The 21987-nt window shown below is 44.1% G+C and overlaps 2 pseudogenes; one reads left to right on the top strand and one right to left on the bottom strand.

Moving 5' to 3' along the window:
- LOC124974115 (microtubule-associated protein 10-like) overlaps positions 1–16937 on the top strand; it is a 124934-nt pseudogene extending 107997 nt beyond the window's left edge.
- The window catches only part of LOC124974101 (LIM homeobox transcription factor 1-alpha-like), a 363722-nt pseudogene that overhangs the window by 279007 nt on the left and 62728 nt on the right, over positions 1–21987 (bottom strand).

Here is a 21987-nt window from a genome sequence, read left to right as displayed (position 1 = left end):
GACCCAGAATTGCAGCACTCCTTAGAGAAGTCCTCTTATTCCCTGGGTTCAGGCTGACTGAGGGCAGAAGATTCAAATACTGGTCTATCTTGCCTTCTGTATTTAATTCCAATCTCTAAGTTTGATCTTAATCATCCAGCAAGTCAGTCTCACCAGTCATAAAGTAAGAGTACTGGGCTTTAAATTCAATGTCCTTAACTTTGCAGTTATTTACCCTTTTATCTAACTGGAGTCTGCATTAGTACTGGAAGTTACTACTATCTGTTCTGGTATTTGTTACCACTATCTGTTAGGTGATGGCTTATTATCACAAGTTACCTAGGTTGCGTGTTCTTGAAGCAGCTACTTCTGCAAAACATTAACAGGTAACAGTTTTACAAAATGAAATTAGCAAGAGTAAAAATATATTCTGCTTGTATAATAGCTATCTTGAATTTTGACTGAGAACCACATTATATTCCCTATTTGAGATCATAGTAATTTTACAACAAAAAACCAATCTTTTGACTATAACTTTAAATAAGCTGAAGTCTGACTAACAAATAAATAAGCTGGACTCACTCTAACATGCAGTAAGGTTGGAGGCAGAGCCTTATCTCAGGTAAGGCGTGGCTCTTTACAGATCTTAAGTGTTCTAATTCTGATGTTGATCTTTGCTTCCTCCTTAAATATCATGAAGCAGTCTACATATACTGTTTCCTGAGTCTATATAAACTTTATAATTAACACAATTTAACATTGTATCTAAAACATGAATCAAAGAAAGGCTGAGAGAGCTTTTAACTTTCCTTTTGTTTCAAAGTGGCAAAATATTTTCATGTTTCACAAAATTAACCTTTAAACAAGTCAGGCTCTAATGTTTAGAAATACATCTACATTTGAAATTCTTTATCTCAGTGTAAAAAGTAACAAATTTTACATATACCCTATTGATAACAGGTCCTATAATAGAACATTAAATGATAGAAATAAATCCCCAATAAAATTTACTCTTTATAAGCTTAAAATTACCATTACAGACAAGTTTAATCTGGAGAATAGCAGCTTGATGAATTCCCTGCTTTAAAACTTGTATACCTGAAAAATATGAACACATTTAATATACAACTAGTGACCACTTCACAATTACCTTGACACTTTTTTCTTACCAAATTTAGTTTTTAAAGAAAAATGTAGACTCTGTAACACAGTATAATACTCTAACAGTTGTTTAACCATAATTGTATAAACCCCAATTTTTAAGACTAATTGTTCTAAAGAAAAAAACTTAATAGACACAAAGTTAAGAGTAAATTGGTGTTTCTAAGAAATCCTTGCCATTTAACCATGTCATTTTACCATATAGATTAAACTTTGGTTTATATCAGAACATTAGTATTTCACCTTAGGAAAAACCTTAAATAGCTTTAGCTGTCTCACATACATACAACCAACTTAGTTACACGCAAACTTGTTGAAACTTGCCCTTCACGTACACAGACTTTCTTAGCACTTACTTAGACCCTCATGTATTTCATCACACAAGCACTTTCTTACCCAGAAACATTTCCTTTTTCCTTTTACTAAATATATTTCCATACCCAGAACCTTTTATTTTCTCTTTCCTATTTGTTGACCCCTTTTTGTTCACATTCTGAAACAACTCTTATGAAATTTCTGAATTTAGATAAATTACTCTATTTTAATAAGATTAAATATTTTGTTGTTTATAGTACTCTAATTGAAACACAGTTGAAACTTTTGGGACCCTTTGTACATAGAATTGCACTTGTTAGGACATAACTCTTAGTAACCTTGTTTTTAGTTTAGTGATGACACAAAGCAAGTTTAAACCCTTTTATTTACTAACCTATGAAAACACCAATAATGTTTGAGTATGATACCCCATGGAATTTAAGGAGTTAAGAGTACTTGATGTTATTTAACAATTAGCATTTTAACTTTGAAAATTAATCAGATGTCTCTACAAACACATTTGAATAATCCCATACATGTTAACTCTAATTCACTTATTTTGTAAAACCCAAGAAATCAGACAAGTATCCTGAACAGTATTTGCTGTCTCTTTCCTTGAAGAAAAGTCTTAGAAACAATTGATATTAGACATTTTATTAACATCAATATTTTATTAGCTTGACCACCTAGAGACTTGCGAGTTATTTTCAAAGACATTTTACTTTCATTAGTTTACCCAATTTGAATTGAACCTTTAAATCACGTGAATTAAAAGTATTTGGATCCATTTTTAAATTTTAATTTTAGGAGCGCTCAGTTTTGATACAGACAACACCAGACAGCACGACATACAAATAACACAAAATCAAAGGCCTTGTAACTTTATAGGTGAATCTCCATTGCAATGTAACAGATGTTCAAAAGCTGTAGTTGAATAAAAAAATAGAACTTATCAAAAAAATCATGAGCTCAAAAAATATATAGAATTAAAAAAAAAAACAAGAGTCCTGGAAAAATGATACGGCCGTTAATTACTTTAGTAAGGCACCATAAAATTTACTTTTGCTGGAGTTTAAGTAAGGCTCTTTTTTACCTTTTTTTTCCTTGGGTTTGAGACTGGTCTCCTACTGAGTCTTTGGGCTTCTTTTATTTACATTTCAATGTAAGCCTTGACTGAGATCTGGAAGGACCTAACAGGTTTTAACAGAAACTTTGTGCCTAGGGCATTTTAGTCATTTCATTAGGACAGGTTGGATGTCAAAGAAAATTATGAGACCTTATTTTCCATTACTTTAGAGAATGAAGCTACTTTGCTAAGTTCCTCACTGAGATATGCCATTGGTTATTGAGTTGCCTATGGCTGTCTATCCAGGATTTATTTTCCCCTTTTGTGACAAACAGGTTAAATTTTGCTTCATAGGTAAGCTGAGGACAGGAGCTTGAAGTAAGGCCCCTTCCTGGGGCAGAATATTGTCCTATGGTGGCTATTTCCTGTAGTTGAACCTGTTGATGACATAATTAAGCTTTATTTTTTTTTGAGATCTTTTAATTCCTATTAGCTAAGAAGTTTAGGAGTTCTGCAATGGCCTTTTGATATTCCTCCTGGGTGGAGGCACATAAAGTATGTACTTTACTTACTGGAGAACAATCACAGAATGTTTTATCTCTGAATTTTGTTAAGTCCTTAGCTAAGGTTTGTCCAGAACAGGTGAGGGCCATCTAAATCCTGAGGCAATACTGTCTAGGTTAGTTGAGCTACAGTATCTGGTTTTTCAAAGGCAAACAAATTGCTATTCAGAGTCTAGCATAAACAGGAAAAGCCATCTTTTAAATCTAACTTAGTAAACCAAGCAGCAGTTGGAATCCAAGATAAAAGTGTATGGATTAAGAACTACAGGGTGGGGGAAATTACTGCTTCATTATTCTAAGGTCTTGGACTAGACAGTTTGCTTTTTAACTCCTAAAATGGGTGAATTGCATGGGCTATTGCAAGGCATTGAAAGTTTCTATCAGTTTGAATGATCTTTAATAAGTCCTTTTTCTTGCCTATATGTTCCCTTTTCTTTCCTTTGATGTCTATTAAAAATGGAAGATGCAAGCTGGAGAAGATCATCTGAGGATTGATCAGGGCCACGTGCCAATTTTGAAATTTCCTCTAAATATTTGGGGCTGACTAAATGATAAATTTATACTTTAAAAGTAGGTGGCCCTTTATGGATTCAGGATTCAGAGTGGTGTGCTTTCTTATTGCTTTCCTAAGTCTCCCCATGAAAATAGCAGGACTTTCGTGAAGGCTGCATAATAGTTTTTTGGCATTCTACTCATTATTCGAATCCCAGTTAGGATGGTTTCTGGGAACTGCCTGTTCTCTAGATGGTTAAAAGCATAATCTTCCAGGTGAAGTCAAATACCTGGCGTAAGTTTTGTAACATCTCAATATTTATTAGGATCCTCCAAAAGCCTCCTTAAATTTATTTTTGCCTATCTTAAGTTGGGAGGGTTCCCTCAATTTTCCTCCCTTAGTGGGCGATTCCTTAAGGTTTTCTCCTCTCATGGTAGAGCTTATTGATGTCAAGCATGGTAACATATGAAAGGCATTTTTCTTGATCATTTGCAATTTAGCAGTATGCAGGCTAGTGGTGAACCTGGCAATACTGTTGAGAGAGAAGCTCCCTTCTGAGTTAGAAGTATTAGGGACGTCTCCCTAACTTTGAGCTTCCTTACGGTCCAGAAAAACCCGTCTCTCACCACCTGGCTTTGTCAAAGTTATTTCTGGCCTTCTTCGGCAAAGTGCTAGGGTCCTAGTTTGCCCTGTACTAGAGACCCTGGGAGGATTCAGACTTAAGGGCATTACTGCTTTCCTCCCTGCCACTATAAATTCCTAATTATGAAAAACGATGACAAAAGTAAAAAGTGTGCCTTTTGCCTATCTTCTTGCCCTGTAAACTAAAGGAATCTCCGGAGGGTGAGGGGACATCTATTGGTTGTTAGGCGTATAACACCCTTTGCTTGGAGGGTCTCACGGGAGGGGTTTTTAAATGCCTCCCTCTTGCAGCTTAAAGAGAACACAGTGAGCACATTTAAGCATGGGAACAGTAATGGGGAGACTCTAGATGTCTAGACTAGTGAAGGCTAACTATGCGAACAAAGGGAACCTGGGCATTTTCATACTAATCATCCCAGGCCTTAATTCTACAGTCTGAATTCCTAATGTCTGACCGGCAAGGGAAGGGGAGCATCCAGGAGGGAGTGGATGTGTGGGAGGGAGTGTTGTGCACTGTGCGGCCCATACGGAGGCAAAGGTGATTGGCGCTTTCCCTCAGTGCCATTGTCTACCGATTGCCCTGGATACCCCTCAGGGCTGTCGGGAGGGGGAGTCTGGAGAAGGAACCTTTGGGGTCCACCCGAGAGTAGCCCGGGCCGAGAACCCCGCAGTTGCTCCAACCCTTCCTCCACCTCCACGCATCCTGGGCAGATCAGGACTAGGGACACTGTGTACTTGCGGCAATTGCGCTCCGGGCCTGGACAGAAAAGTAGGAAACGGCTTCGGCACAGTCCAACATGCCTACAGAGCAGGGGATTGGAACTTGTCTGGGCTGGGAAACCTCTCACCCGAGTCTTAAGAATGGCAGCTGCACTAACTGCATTTAAGTAGCCGACGGGTGCCCATTTTGCCCTCCAAAAATAAAGAGACAGAAAGAAAGATGCACCTCAAACAGATGTGGGGTGTGTGGAGAGAGAAGCTTACTTACCTTGGCATAAATCTCGGTGGGACCTCCAAATCTGATACCGCCGTTTACCGGTGACGAGTTCTGCTTCTTCTAATGTTGAAGATTAAGCACTAGAGAAGCACGCCAAGGCAAGCATATTAAGCAGGTTTATTTAAAGGGAATAATACAGACTTCTCCCGGCAGGGAGAAGGGGGCCATGGCTGATGTTCTAAAATCCCAAGAAGTGAGCACACCCTGCATCTTTTATAGGTTAAAGTCTCTTTTGTTCTTCAGTTCTCTCTCCCCTTATCTCTCCTTCCTGCCTTTGTGACTAGGCCTGGTTTTGCATTAAGTGAGAAGCCATGGGCAGGTGGAGGGCCAAGGTAATTCAGGCAGATAAGGGCCCAGGGGGCATTAATTAGCAGCTCCTTGTTTGCAGCCCTTGATAAAGGCAGGTAAATTTGGTAATCAATGGGCTCCGGAGATCTTTGACATTCCATTCTTCCAGGGACAGTCTCCAACTTCCAAAGGCAGATGGCTTCATGGCTTCATTTCCTCGAATTGACCCGATTTTCTATTTCTACACTAACTACTGAAAAGACCCCTGTCCCACCAGCTCAGGCCTATTTTAAGAGAAAAAGAAAAATTATTAACGGGGCATGTTAAAGGAATTTATCTGAAGATTTAGCTAAGAAAGAGGCAGGATAATTGGGAAAGTCAGAGCATGTCTGAACTAACAGGAGCTGATAAGCAGGAACTATAAAACTGTCCTGTAAAACTTCAGATACCAGATTCCTGACCAAGGACAGAGTAAATAGGATGAGATAACGAAGGACTGTAAATGGCAAAGTAAAATTATGGCTTGTGAAGCATGGCATCTTAAGTTCTGAGCCGCTCTATCCTTAACAAGGTTCCTTCTCGGGTCAGCTCCCCTAGCCTTCACAGATAAGGTGAGAGAAGTCTGAGTTTATACATTCTCTACCATTTTTTACGACCCGTGCTGCGGGCAATTAGGGAAAGCCTGTGTTTATGCAGGTGCGGAAGAGAGGGGCTGCGGGCAATTTGGGGAAGCCTGTGTCTCCGCCTGTGTCTCTATCTTTCATCCCCCTCTCCAGTTAAAGTAAATTTATGGCTTCTCCAAGAATGTCTAAATGCTGGATTCAAAATAACCAATAAGAAATCTGTTGCTTACCGAGCACGCGAAACCTGCCCCTTTACCCTATAAAAAACCTGTACCCCAAAGCCCGGTGTACCAGTTCACCGGAGCTCCGGCTGAGGTTTTACTGAGCACCCGCAGGCGCCTGTGTAATCAATAAACTGCCTCTTGCTTTTGCAGCCAGTGATTACGTGAGTTCTTCCTTGGACAGGGGGTCTGAGGGTCTTTCATTTGGAGGTCCCACCGAGATTTCCCTTCGACACCCCAAGCCCCTGCCCGAGGAACGGCCAAATACTCTGGGAGGTAAGTTAAGCTGGCCAGCAGGGGGTTATTGTCTGTCTTTGTCTGTCTTGTGTAGTTGCTTTGTCTTTTTCGTTCTGAAGCGCAGCGATAGTACTTAGTAGGGGAACGCGTTACCCATTAGTAGTTCTGGGCAGCCTGAGAAGGAGTTGACGAACTCTGACTTCTCCCCTGCCACCCTGGGAGACGTCCCAGGGGTTTAGAATTTGGCCAAGAACTCCCCAGTTTGTTGGCACCTTAGAATACTTTCGGTTTGTGCTGAAAGCGTTTTGAATTTGAATACTTTCGGTGTGTGCTGAAAGCGCACAGCGTTAGTAATTTGTTTCTTGGCCGGAGGGGCTTACGCTCCCGACGCCGCTTAGTACTTTCGGTCTGTACCGAAGAGGCGCAGCGTTTGTAATCTGTTGTCTTGTCTGCATTCTCTTGTGCTTGTGCCTGTTTCTTAATTTCCTTTTTACCAGCGAGACTGAAATGGGGCAATCCATGGTAACCCCCCTGAGTCTCACCCTCGACCATTGGCAAGATGTCCGGAACTGTGCCGGCAACTTGTCGGCTGAGGTCAAAAAGAAGAAGTGAGTAACCCTCTGCACTCTGAATGGCCAACCTTCAACGTAGGCTGGCCCAAAGAAGGGTCTTTGCGATTCTGTCGCATTTGAGTGACTCTCACATCTGAGCAGCTTTTGTGCTGCATTCTGGTGACTTGTCGCTTCTGGTTAACTCTTGGCCCCATTTGGGCATTGTGTTGCGCCTGGGCAACTCTTTGATATAATTGGAAATTGTTTGTTTTTATTGACAAAGTACCAGCTAGCCAATTTTTGATTTAGCGTGCTACGTGTCTGTCTGTTTGTGTATTGTACTATATGGTCTTTACTCTTGCCTTCTATTAAATTCTTCATTGTGTTAATCCGATCTTAGGCTTAGGGATACTCATTGCAGGGTACTTTTACAGTCCTTCTCCTTGTTCCTGAGAGATTTGTTTACTCCAATCCCCCTAGGCAGAGAGCTCAGCAGCTCCATTCCTCAAAAGTAGTGAGAAATGATGTTTTGTGATCTTCTGCATTCAAACCTAACCTGATTTCTCAACCAGGAAAAAAAGGGTTAAAAAGTCCTGGGTAATCCTCCCTCCCCCTTGCCTGGCCTTCCTGAAGCCTGCATTGGAATGTAAACTGCAGCAGTCTCAGCGGGAAGGGGCGGGTAACCTGAAGAAAAGAAAAAAAAGGTGTCCGTTTTAAACTTCTGGGCTAGTACCCAGAACTAACTTATTTTCTAGGATTCTTCGTTTGTTTTGTTTTTCTTTAATGCTGTATTTTTGAGCTCATAATTTTGATCCTGCATACCTAGGTTAATGATTTTTTTCTTTTTGATCAGTTCTATTTTTATTCAACTAGAGTTTTTGAACATCTGTTACATTGCAATGGAGATAAAGTTACAAGGCCTTTGATTTTGTGTTATTTGTATGTCGTACTAATGTCATGTTTTGTCCGTATCAAAACTGAGCGCTCCTAAAATTAAAATTTAAAAATGGATCCAAATACTTTTAATTCACATGATTTAAAGGTTCAATTCAAATTGGGTAAACTAATGAAAGTAAAATGTCTTTGAAAATAACTCACAAGTCTCTAGGTGGTCAAGCAAATAAAATATTGATGTTAATAAAATGTCTAGTATCAATTGCTCCTAGGACTTTTCTTCAACAAGAAAGAGACAGCAAATACTGTTCAGGACACTTGTCTGATTTCTTGGTTTTTACAGAATAAGTGAATTAGAGTTAACATGTATGGGATTACTCAAATGTGTTTGTTGGTGACATCTGATTAATTTGCAAAATTAAAATGCTCATTGTTAAATAACATCAGGTACTCTTAACTCCTCAAATTCCATGGGGTATCATACTTAAACCTTATTGGTGTTTTCATAGGTTGGTAAATAAAAGGGTTTAAACTTGCTTTGTGTCATCACTAAACTAAAAACAAGGTTATTAAGAGTTATGTCCTAACAAATGGAATTCTATATACAAAGGGTCCCAAAAGTTTCAACTGTGTTTCAATTAGAGCACTAAAAACAACAAAATATTTAATCTTATTAAAATAGAGCAATTTATCTAAATTCAGAAATTTCATAAGAGTTGTTTCAGAATGTGAACAAAAAGGGGTCAACAGATAGGAAAGAAAAAATAAAAGGTTCTGGGTTTAAAAATATATTTAATAAAAAGAAAAAAAATGTTTCTGGGTAAGAAAGTCTGTGTGTAAGTAAAGGGCAAGTTTCAACAAGTCTGTGTGTAACTAAGTTGGTTGTATGTATGTGAAACAGCTAAAGCTATTTAAGGTTTTTCCTAAGGTGAAAATACTAATGTTCTGATATAAACCAAAGTTTAATCTACATGGTAAAATGACATGGTAAAATTGGCAAGGATTTCTTAGAAACACTAATTTACTCTTAACTTTGTGTCTATTAAGTTTTATTCTTTAGAACAATTAGTCTTAAAAATTGGGGTGTATACAATTATGGTTAAACAACTGTTAAAGTATTGTACTGTGTTACAGAGTATACATTTTTCTTAAGAAAACTAAATTTGGTAAGATAAAAGTGTCAAGGTAATTGTGAAATGGTTTCTAGTTGTATATTAAATGTGTTCATATTTTCCAGGTATACAAGTTTTTAAAGCAGGAAATTTATCAAGCTGCTATTCTCCAGATTAAACTTGTCTGTAATGGTAATCTTAAACTTATAAAGAGTAAATTTTAATTGGGAATTTATTTCTATCATTTAATGTTCTATTATGGGACATATTATCAGTAAGGTATATGTAAAATTGGTTACTTATTTCACTGAGATAAAAATTTAAATGTAAATATATATCTAAGAGTTAGTGACAGCCTGATTTGTTTAAAGGTTCATATTGTAAAAGGTAAAAGCATTTTGCTACACAAAAGAAAAGCTAAAAGCTCTCTCAGCCTTTCTTTGATTGATTCCTGTTTTGAATATAATGTTAGACTGTGTTAACTAATGTTCATATGGACCTAGAAATCAATATATATAAACTTCGTAAATTGACATTTAAGAAAGAGTATAATGCATTATAGCAAAAATGGGACAACAATGACTGAGATTGGGGTCCCTGACTTCATGACTGTAGCATGCCTGGTGCCTGGAAGTGTTCCTGTGTAGGAGCACAAGATGCCTAACTGCTGTGGCAGTAACCTCCCTGGGGAGGCTCTGTACAGGAGTCCTATCAGCTCTTACATTGATATCAGGCACACAGCTCTTGGGCAGAAAGAAATTGTTTTGCTAGATAACCAGTGTTTCATCAGTTCCCTTCTCTAGTTCCTGCCCACCTTACAGTAACTTTGGACAGTGGACTTATTTGAGAGCTACACAGAGTTCCTAACATTGCACTTTGCAGTTGTGGCAAAAAGTTGCATAGATGGTCTAGTCTCTGTAACTCTCCTAAAAACAAAGAATAATGCTTACATAGTCTCTAAAATAATAAGACATGTATAAATGTTGCTAACATAACTCTTTAGATCTACATTTCCATCAGAGAATAGAGCTCCATCTGATCTCAGCTTAATCTTCAAAATCTGTGTTTATAAACCTTTATTTTCTAATACTCCTTTGACCCTCACTGAACTTGAAAATTTGGTCATGCTGGTCATGGCAAAAGGGGCAAAAATTAGTTGTAGGATTAGAACACTTAAGATCTATAAAGAGTCACGCCTTACCTGAGATAAGGCTCTGCCTCCCACCTTACTGCATGTTAGAGTGACTCCAAAATAAGTCAGACTTCAGCTTATTTAAAGTTATAATCAAAAGATTGTTTTTTGTTGTAAAATTACTATGATCTCAAATAGGGAATATAATGTGGTTCTCAGTCAAAATTCAAGATAGCTATTATACCAGCAGAATATATTTTTACTCTTGCTAATTTCATTTTGTAAAACTGTTACCTGTTAATGTTTTGCAGAAGTAGCTGCTTCAAGAACACGCAACCTAGGTAACTTGTGATAATAAGTCATCACCTAACAGATAGTGGTAACAGATATCAGAACAGATAGTGGTAACTTCCAGAACTAATGCAGACTCCAGTTAGATAAAAGGGTAAATAACTGTAAAGTTATGAACATTAAAGTTAAAGCCCAGTACTCTCACTTTATAACTGGTGAAACTGGCTTGCTGGATGATTAAGATCAAACTTAGAGATTGGAATTAAATACAGAAGGCAAGATAGGCCAGTATTTGGATCTTTTGCCCTCAGTCAGCCTGAACCCAGGGAATAAGAGGACTTCTCTAAGGAGTGCTGCAACTCTGGGTCACACAACCTCCTGATCAAGGAGATTGTTGAGACTAGAGGATGAAAAATCACTCAGTGCATCTGCTACAGAGGAGGGTCATGGAAAAAGGGAGACATCCCTTAATGCTTCCAAAGGAAGTCACCTCATCAAGGAGACCCTGCCTAACCAATGGCACTGGAGGAGCTAAGAAGCTGCTCTTAAGTTCTCTACGAGTGGCCCCTGTGGGAAATCAGCTGACTCTAACAAGACAGGAACCAGGTCAATTTGACCAGCTTGATCTTGGACACCCAGCAAAACAGTTAAAACCAAAATATAGCCATTCTTGGACATTTAAAAGAAATAATAGTTAAATGTAACTTCAGATGTACACTTGTATTAGCCCACTAGAATAAAGACTGGAAACTACAAATGAAAGAAAGATCCTTCAGCAAATGTGCCTGAAAACTCTCAAGAGAAACTACCAGAAATTTTTAGTCAGTTTAAGGCCTGCAGACCTTCCTAAGCTACAGAGGTAGACTTAATCTATGTTTGCTCGTATGATTACCTAGCCCTAAGTAACAGAAGTATAGAGCTCTCTACTAAACACAGGTTATACCAATAAAGGGATATTTTACAAAATCAGATGACTTAAGTAGCTTAACTATATTTTTTGGGATATCTATGACATTAAGAGTTAAATGTTGTGTTTACATTCCTGATAACCTGGACAATGTTAAAGTTCCCAAATAAAGGCCTTGTCCTTTCCAGCCTTTGCTAGGTCTAGTTATGGGAACAATTTCTCAGTTCTTCCACCTCCTGGTGAGAGATTGACTTCTGTCATTTTCATGATACTCAGTGGCATGCTCCAGATGCTGCAACATTTACTTTGTACTAATCTCATTTCAGTACTCATGTCTTTTTGTTCTTCTATCATAGAAGCACCCACCCCCAGATGACTTTACAACCTGCTCTTCCCCAACCAGACTTCTACCTTGGACCCCTCGATTGACCCAATTTTTAAAAAAAAGGAACTCCAAACTGCTTGCCCCTCACTGCCCCCTTTCAGCTTCGAAGCAGCCAGAACGACCGACGCCCCCTTTTCCTTAAAGCAGTTGGGAGTTCCTATAGCTAAAGCGGGGAATGAAGCCAGAATTAAGGACAGGTAGTTAGTGTAGAAATAGGAAATCGGGTCAATTCGAGGAAATGAAGCCATGAAGCCATCTGCCTTTGAAAATGTCAAGGATCTCCGGAGCCCATTGATTACCAAATTTACCTGCCTTTATCAAGGACTGCAAGCAAGAAGCTGCTAATTAATGCCCCCTGGGCCCTTACCTGCCTGAATCACCTTGGCCCTCCCCCTGCCCTTGGCTTCTCACTTAATGCAAAACCAGGCCTAGTCACGAAGGCAGGAAGGAGAGAAAGGTAAGGGGGGAGAGAACTGAAGAACAAAGGAAACTTTGACCTATAGGGGATGTAGGGTGCACTCACTTCTTGGGACTTTTGGAATATCAGCCATGGCCCCCTTCTCCCTACCGGGAGAAGTCTGTATTATTCCCTTTAAACAATCCAAACTATGGTCCTTACTCAACAGTACCAAATGATTAAGCAAACTGATAACCGAGGCAGGATGGACAAATGGATATAAGATTCTTTCCATGATAAAGAAAAAGGGGGGAATGAAAAGACCCCTGTCCCACCAGCTCAGGCCTATTTTAAGAGAAAAAGAAAAATTATTAATGGGGCATGTTAAAGGAATTTATCTGAAGATTTAGCTAAGAAAGAGGCAGGATAATTGGGAAAGTCAGAGCATGTCTGAACTAACAGGAGCTGATAAGCAGGAACTATAAAACTGTCCTGTAAAACTTCAGATACCAGATTCCTGACCAAGGACAGAGTAAATAGGATGAGATAACGAAGGACTGTAAATGGCAAAGTAAAATTATGGCTTGTGAAGCATGGCATCTTAAGTTCTGAGCTGCTCTATCCTTAACAAGGTTCCTTCTCGGGTCAGCTCCCCTAGCCTTCACAGATAAGGTGAGAGAAGTCTGAGTTTATACATTCTTTACCATTTTTTACGACCCATGCTGCGGGCAATTAGGGAAAGCCTGTGTTTATGCAGGTGCGGAAGAGAGGGGCTGCGGGCAATTTGGGGAAGCCTGTGTCTCTGCCTGTGTCTCTATCTTTCATCCCCCTCTCCAGTTAAAGTAAATTTATGGCTTCTCCAAGAATATCTAAATGCTGGATTCAAAATAACCAATAAGAAATCTGTTGCTTACCGAGCACGCGAAACCTGCCCCTTTACCCTATAAAAAACCTGTACCCCAAAGCCCGGTGTGCCAGTTCACCGGAGCTCCGGCTGAGGTTTTACTGAGCACCTGCAGGCGCCTGTGTAATCAATAAACTGCCTCTTGCTTTTGCAGCCAGTGATTACGTGAGTTCTTCCTTGGACAGGGGGTCTGAGGGTCTTTCATTACCTGTCCTTAATTCTGGCTTCATTACCACGGCATAGCCACTGCTGGCATGCTTTGCCTGCCCAGCTGCCTACTCTGTTCAGTCGTCCAGAACTGGAGAAACAGCCCCTCCCAGTTTATGGGCCCAGTTTGTTTTTCCTGCAGGCTGACTGAGTGATCGGATTTGGTCCCATATCTTAATAATCTTCAGAACTGAGGTTCATGATCGACTCTCCGAGTGGGCATTTCATCTTTGATCTACTGTGGTTCCCTTCATGTCAGACACCTTGTTCCCAGTGGGAAGTGACCTTGCCACCAAGCAGGAGCTCTGCCTCCAGCAGGGCTGACTTCCCACAGGGCCTGAAGGGCAGCATGGTGTGAGGAGCCTGGTCCCAGGGCCACTCTGGTCCTCTGTGGTGTGAAGACAGTCTGTCTCGCACATTGCAGGTACCTGATTCACAGTTCCAAGACACTTCCTGGCCTTGATTTGCATTTTTAAGGTTCTAAAGAGGTTTAAGGGTTTCCATTGTTTGGTTTCTTTAGTCTAAATTATTGTGGGATTCTTCTTCCCATTCCCCCTTTATAAGGCAGATAACCTTTTTAATATTTATTGATTCTATTTTTTTGCTTGCCACTTAGTTCATCCCTATTCAAATTTAACAAAACATTTTACTTTACTTTTCTTCTTCCCTGCTTTTAAAAAAGCACTTATGCTTTCAGTCCACTTGGATTTATTTCAAACATAACACGGGAGACAGTTTGTTTCCTTCCAGATTCTTAGCTAGTTTGCTAAAACCATTTATCAGACTACTCACATCCAGTCAGTGTATTTTGCTTCATAAGTCATTTTTAAACGTGTGTGCACGCGATGCTTGAGGGCCATCCCTCATCGATGCTGGCCCTTCATTTCCGCATCAATACCACACTGTTTAATTACCATTGAAACATTGCCCCCCACACGTTGGTCCTCCTGCATTGTCCTGTGCTGGTGGTAGCAGCGTAGTGGCGTTGGCCATTACTGAGTGCAGATTTGTCCGGCTGGAGGCTCCATCCTCAGAACACTGCCTCCGTGTTTCTGTTTTACTGAGGCCTTCCTGGTGGCACAGTGTCTGCCAGGCAGAGATGTCCTGAGCTATGGAATTGAGGCCGCATTGGAGGTCATGTGGGGTGACGGGGACTGTGTGGAGCGAGGGCCCTGTTGATGTGGAGGACATGGTTGTTTTCCAGACAGCCTCCTTCCTGTGGCCTCAGTGGTGTTCCTCTGTCTTCCTTCTTTAGCATCTTTCCTGGGGAGGCTGTTTGCAGGGCTCTGAGCAGCATGGTATCCTCTGCAGGCCCTACAGGCAAGCAGATTTAACTCCTCCTTGAAATGCACGTCCCACCAAGGTGTGGCACCTTGGGGAGCTGAACCCCCAGCTGGGATTGTAGCTGAACTTCTCTTGTCCCCAGCCACTTGCCAGTTGTCACCACCTCCCTGTAGTGGACAGTCTGTTCTCCCCACTCCAGGTGGTTTCTAATAAAGAGAAGGACAGCCAGCGGCAGAGATAAGAGCTTTTCTCCAAAGTTCAAATAGTGGTAAAATTTTTACTAGCATATGAAACTTTTTGAAAACAGTTTGAATGCTGCTGGCAGTGAGGACAGCAGTCCCTGCACCTGTGGTCAGGTCTGCTGCCCAGCGGGCTGCTGGCTGAGCGTGCTCCATAAGGTGGTGCTCACACATGTTCTGTCCCTGGAGAGCAGTTTCTTCATAGTGAGAGGGGTTTCTTGGACACAGTTCCTGGTTCCTGGGAAGGTGTGCAGGTGTGTGGCACATGGGTGTGGCTGGGGCCTTGGAGTGGGGCTCCTCTTGTTGGACTCCAGGACTTCTCGCGGTGCTCTCAGTGGGGGCGGCCACCTGGAGAAAGTGCACACCTGCCTTGCAGCAGTCAGGCAGCCTGAAGGAGCTCTGCTCTGCAGGGCCTCCTTAGAGGGGTGGTTCTGGTCATCCTGGAGCATTGGGGTGACAGCAACAGTGCCTGGCAGGGACCCTCCACAGCTGGGTCTATATTTGCCAGGGAGAGGGGCCAGAGTGGCTGTTGATCCATCCCAGGGTTTCATAGCCCAAGCCTCCAGGCTGATCATCAGGGCCTGTGTCACAGGAGGGGTTCTTTATGGTGCCACTCTGCCTGTCAACTGGCAGCTCTCCCAGCCAAGAACCTGTGTGTTGTGGGTTTGGCAATGGTGTGCATGGGACCCTGAGGGGGCATGTAGGACATCCAGGGGAAGCCTCGGCCTGGCTACAGGCCCTGACAGGGACACTGGGGTGCTGTGGAGCACCCTCTGCTGCTGGGCCTGGATGGGAGCGCCCAGTGCTAGTCTAGACCTCTTGGAGCAAGACTCAGAGTTGGAGTCAAGAGGCCAGCATTGCCGTGGCGCTCAGCCTTGCTGTCTCCTATCTTTAAAACTGAGGTATTGGGGTGCCCTTTATTTTCTGAGTACACGTAAGCATAAGGTGTGGTCACTGTTGGAACCATTCTGAGGAATAAAATACTGCAAGAAGCCAGGGCTTGGGGACCAAGTGCTTGGTGCTGCAGGCTCCTAGGTCACCCTTCTCATGAGCCTGCATGTGAGGACAGCCTGTGGCATGCAGGGCCCTGTGAGTAGTGTGGCCCGGTGAAGAGTGAGTGTCTCCGTCCCCAGGTGGGTTCCTGCAGAGGCCTCGGACCCAGAGTGTGTGTCATCAATGAGATCGGGAAGATGGAGCTCTTCAGCCAGCCCTTCATCCAGGCTGTGCGCCAGACTCTGTCCTCACCAGCGACCATCATCCTGGGCACCATCCCAGCCCCAAAAGGAAAGCCGATGGCCCTTGTGGAGGAGATACGGGGCAAGCCTGACATGAAGGTGTTCAGCATGAGTGTACCCTGTCTGCAGGTGCCCTGCCCTCACCTGCTCCTCTGCCCCCCATGTTCCCCTATGCTGCAGTGTCACCGAGTCGGATCTTAGGGGTTTAGAATGACACCATCCTCCACACGCTGATGCATCTTGGGAGCCCCTGAGTGTCCCAGCCTGCTGCCCTCCTCGGTCCCACCCATGCCTCTGCATCTTCTCTGCTGCCCTCCTCTGTGCCCACAAGTGCCCTTGGCAAGCTCCACTAATGCCGCCCCCACCCCAAGTTAAAAGCTTCCCAGAGGCAGGTGGCAAGTGCAGGGTGCGGGGTCTCAGCAGGTTGGAGCAGAGCAAGCACCTGCCTCACTGGTTGAAAGGTCCCCTGGCATGCTGGCCCTGCTGGGATGTTGCCACCAGTGCATCCTGTGTGTGGCAGTGAAGGACTGTGGTGGGATTGGACCAGCCAGATCTGGGAGGTGTGTGCAACTCCTTCAGGGGTGCACTCCCTTGGCTGGTGCCGACTGAGCACCTACTCTATGCAGGGCACTGTTCACATCATGGTGGGTCTGTTCCCCAGGAGCGTGGGACCGAGTGCCACATGTGCAGGCAGGCACAGGAAGTGGTTCCAGCTGCTGCCGAGGGCTGGGAAGAGGCCTGGCAGTGTGGCCGGGTGGCCTGGTGGTGGGCAGTGCTCAAGGGAGGTCTGTCCCAGGAGGTGATGTCTGAGTGAGGCTAAAAAGGTGCGAAGGCCGAGTCCTCATGTCAGTGGCCTCAGAGTCAAGTGCCACCACCTGCCCCTCTGTACACTGCCTCCGAGGTAGAGGTTCATGATGACAGTGTCTGTGGACATGGAGGCAGTGGTGCTGGAGGAGCAGGAGATGGCGCTTCCATGCTGGAAGGCTGGCTTTGTGGTGTTAGCACCAGGGACCCGGAAGTCAAGTGAGGGTTAGGGGAGCTGAGGGCCATGTCCAGAAGTACATGCTGTGTCTCAAGATGAAGCCACATCCCTGCTCCAGAGGGGAGACTGTCCTCCAACAGGGCAGTAGTTGCTCCTAGTGGGGCACAGAAGGCATCAGCTCTGAGAGAGCTCAGAGAGGGGGCTGCACACCCCACTCTTCTCCAGTCACCCTAGCATCGTGGGTGTGACCCTTGTGGTCCTGGCTTAAAAATGAGGACCCTCATGTCCTTACCAGCAGACTGAGCTGTTGGCTGATGTGTGTCTTGGGTCCTTTCTTATCCCCAGAGACAGTGGATGTCTGCATCTGTCTGAGAGTGGCCTCTGTCCACAGCATCCTGGAGAAGGCACCTGTGAGGAGACCTGACCGGGAGGCAGGCAGGGCCAGGGAGAGGGGGTCTGAGGAGAGGGGTGGGGAGGATCCACAACTCCTGAAGGAACAAGAGAAGGCAGCCAGCTCCAGGCCCCAGGTGGAGCTGCACAGCCCTGCCTGGCTGAGTGAGCTCCAGGGTGGGGGGCATGCCACCCAGTCAGTGCCATCTGCTTGTGGTCGCGATGTGCCAGGCAAGCAGCTAGTGGATGACAGACTCGGCCACAGGTCACTTGTCCTGATAGCCGTGTGTGCTGCAGCTGGGATGAAGAGGCCAGCAGATATGGACTTCCAACCATGGTGCTGGAGTCAAGGTGGAACTGGACCCAGCATCCTGTGTTGCCTCAGTGACCATCACAGGCCCTGGAAGCAAATGAAGAACTGAAAGTCTCAGGGTGAAAGTTTCAGCAAAAATAGAGACAATAGAAAATCACAGGAAAATTTTACAACTGGGAAGTACAGTAACCAAATTAAAACGTTAATCTCTGGGCCCACCTTCTGAGGATGACAGAAGAAAGAACTAGCAGACTCGAATACAGAGCAGCAGGCAGAATAAAAATGTCAAGAACGAGCCCTGGGGACAGGTCAGAAACAGTAGCCCAAATCTCTCCATGTTTGCTAAAGACATAAACCTACAGATTCCAAAAACCTGCTGTGAACCACAGCTGGGTAAGCCAAAGAAATCCGTGCCAAGAACCTCAGAACCAGACCTGTGGGCTCTGACTCGAGTCCTGAGAGCTGCGTGGGAGAAGTGGCACCTGACTGTCGACGCACCAACGTGTGAGTGGAGATGCCCATTGGCTCAGGGCCCCAGTGTTGGAGCGGCATTCCAGCACCCAGAGGACTCCGTCCAGGTAAAGATCTGTCAGGAGCACAGGGGCAGGAGCACCATGCGGAGGTCAAGCTGCATGCTGGTGGCAGCATCTCAAGCTCCTGAGGTCATGTTTGACAGGTAAGGCAGGAATGGTGACACTCAGATGTGTAGGTAGACAAAGAAAGACAGTCTCCAGAAGGAAGGTATCTTCGCACTTCTGCTGCCCAGTAGACGGGGCAGGGGAGCTGCTGTGGACTGGCCTCTCCCCGACTTAGTGAGCCTGGCACTGCTCCCTGCCCCATGAGGTGGGCACCCCTGCCAACTGGATGTGGGATGTGTCCAGCCGTGGCTGGGTAGAAGGGAAGGTGGACAGGCCTCTGGAGTGGGCAGAAGGCCTCTCTACATGAAGCTTGAGCACAGGGCTGAGGCAGGAGGAGGAGCAGGCTAGTGGAGCTGGATGAGAGTTTGTCTCCGGTGGCTTGCTGTTGAGTTCAGAGGGAACTTGGCCATTGCATGCTATTGATTTCTGAGAGAGAAGTCACCGACTTGGTCTTCTGCCTTCTTGTCGACATCACAGCATTGGTGAGGTTCTGAGTCACGTCACATCCTCTGCAGTGGGAGCTCGTGGTGTGATGAGCCTGGCACCTAGCCTGGTGCCTCACATCCCTGGCTGCAGCGGGGGTGCTGTCTGGCATCCAGGCTGCAATGCTGCCTGTCTGCCCCAGAATGCTCCTGCCTCAGCCCCCTGCTGTCCTCCCCTTGGCTCCAGCAGAAGCTGAACTGCCGATGTCAGCCATCATCCCACCTTGGTCTGCCCAGGTGCTTCCCTGACCTGCTGGGTGCTGCTGCAGCTCCTGGTCCTGCTGGTTCTGACTGGAGGCCTTCCAGACCACAGGAGAGTCTTGGAGGCGTGGGAACTGCCATGGCTTGTGTACTGACCGTGGCCTTCCTGAGGTTATACTGCTCTTTCAGAACATTGGCCATATTTTTTTTTCATGACTTCTAAAGCCTATTGCTCTCTAAATATAACACCGAGAACTGTTTTTGTTTTGAACTTATTTCAGTATTTGGCTCACGGAAGCTAATTGTGAAAACAGTAGGTAACGGCCATGTTGATGCCTTGGAGGCAAAATGAGAAAGCTTTTGTGGGTCCAATTACTGGAAAGGGGTATGTGTATTTTTCCTAGTTTTCTAATTAACTGGACAGAGCAGACTGGCAGGCTAGGGGTGTGTGTGGTGTGCTAGGTGCACAGACTTGCCCCTTTGCAGTGCGTGTGGCAGGGCAGGATCCATCCATGCCTGCAGCCGGGGGCACTGGCATGTCAGTGGGGTGCAGACTGTTCTGTGACTCAAGTCTCAGATGTTATTTGATTTTTCTGTTTTATAAAATGTTAATATAACCAAAAGCTACTTTAATAATAAGAATTCAGAGCCCTTTAAACTTGCTTCTTCCACAAAACCATTTTTATTCTTTCAGTTCTCACTTTTGGGTTGTAGGATTGTAAGCGTACTAGATGCTAGGTCCCAGCTTCTTTCTATTTGGAAGTTTTTAGACCTCCTTCTCTTCCTGCTATGTGTATTTTAGACAAACAGGACATAAACTGTTTTCTTCTTAGCAGGAATTCAATACTGTCCCCAGTTCCCCACACCTTTGTTCTTTGGATGCAAAGTCAGGGCCGGGGCTCATTCGCCAACTGCTGGATACTGCAAGATCGGAAGTCAATGGCAGTGGGTTCTTTTTGCAGAATTTGAGAAGCAAATCCTGAAATTCACATTAAAATACAAAGGGCCCAACCAGAATAATCTGCAAAATGGATAGTGTTGGAGTACTCACACTTTCTGATTTTAAAATTTATTCCACAGTACTTGAGACTGTAGTACTGGCGTCAGGGTGCACATGTAAACCATTGGAAGAGAGTGGAAGTTCAAAAATAGACTTGTGTCGATGACCACTTGATTTGCCATAGGGAACCTGGGCAGGGTAATGGGAAAAGAGCAGTGTTTTCTACATATGTAGCGGGAAAACTGAATATCCACATGCAAAAGAACAAAGTTGGCCCCTTCCTTCACACTGTGCACAAAATTAACTAAAAATGGTTTATAGATTTAAATATAAGAGGAAAATCTATAGAACTCTTGGCAGAAAATATAGGAGTAAGTCTTTGTGAATAGCAATAGGGCAAAGCCTGCTATGAAAGAACACCCAGAATTCAGACAGCAAAGGAAAAAATAGATAAGTTGGACCACACCAAAACCCTAAACCTTTGTGCTTCAAAGGACCCAGCAAGAGTAGGAAAGAGCACACAGAGGGGAGAAGATGATGGCAAATTATGTATCAGATGAGTCCAAATCCTAGAAAACAATGACGACTTTAAGAACTCAACAATAAAGTAAAAATAAACCCATAAAAATAGACAGAGACTCTGAATGGGTATTTCTCCACAGAAGTTATACAGGTGACCAGTAAGCCCATGAAAGGCCATGCAGTGTCAGGGGTGGCTGGGAAGGCACGCCCCTTGGGGTGCCTGCAATATGACTGAAAGAAAGAAATGGAAGATGGTGGGTGTTGGTACCCTCACACCTGCTGGTGGGACCTCAGTGGTGCCAAAACTGGAAAACAGGTGCAGTTCCTCAAAAATTAAATTTGAGTCACTCTAAAAACCAGCAATTCCACTCCAAGATATTTACCCAGAAGAATGGAAAACATGTTCACAAAAACCTTCAATGAATGATCACAGCAGCATTATGTCCAGAACGTGGGAATCACCCCAATTTTGTGAAGGGATAAAAGAAACATGTTACCTTCATACAGTGGGTGTTATTGGCAACACAAAGAACTGAAGTACCAATGGTTTCACTGTACAAAATGTGTGAATGAGTGTCACCTCATGCCGAGTGAAAGAAGCCAGGCACAGATCACATACCTGTGATTCCACTTGCAGAGAATGTCCAGGAGAGGCAACATTACTGAGAGAGCAGATAGACGTGGTTGCCAGAGGCCAGGGAGGGCAGAAGCGGGTAACTGGAAGGGGCTTCTGTTTGTGATGAAAATGTTCTGATATTAGATAGTGGTGAGGATTGCAAACTCTGAATGTACGCAGTGCTGGGGATTGAACCCAGGGCCCTGTGCTTATAAGGCAAGCACTCTACCAACTGAGCTATATTCCCAGCCCTAGAATTGTACTCTTGAGGTGAATTCTATGATATATGAATTACATCTCCATAAAACCACCCCCCTCACACACACATACACACAGAAATCAGGTAGAAGAGCCAAGTGAAGAAGTGGCACCACTCCCCTCTCTAGAAGACTTGGTCACCACTTAGACATTGACCCACATACCTTTCCAACATGGCAGAGAGCCCCACGTGGGGAGAAGCATGGTGCCAGCTGGGGTGGCTTCCTCTTCTCACAAAGTCACTCATCTAATCCTGGTTGCCTCCTGAAGACCCCACCCCCACATGCCATGCACTGAGGGATCAGGCTTCCAACACACGAACCTCTGGGGGACACAGTCAGCCCAAAGCAGGCCTCCTGGGGGCCAACTGCTCCTCCTCTCAGGCTGCCAGCACTGACCTCTGCAGGCTTCCAGTGCACCCTCCCTCGTACCCAGGAGGCTTTGCTCATATCCCCCTCTGTC

This window comes from Sciurus carolinensis, unplaced genomic scaffold, assembly GCF_902686445.1.
Source record: "Sciurus carolinensis unplaced genomic scaffold, mSciCar1.2, whole genome shotgun sequence".
Classification (NCBI taxonomy): Eukaryota; Metazoa; Chordata; class Mammalia; order Rodentia; family Sciuridae; genus Sciurus; species Sciurus carolinensis.
This window is presented reverse-complemented; position numbering and strand designations above follow the sequence as displayed.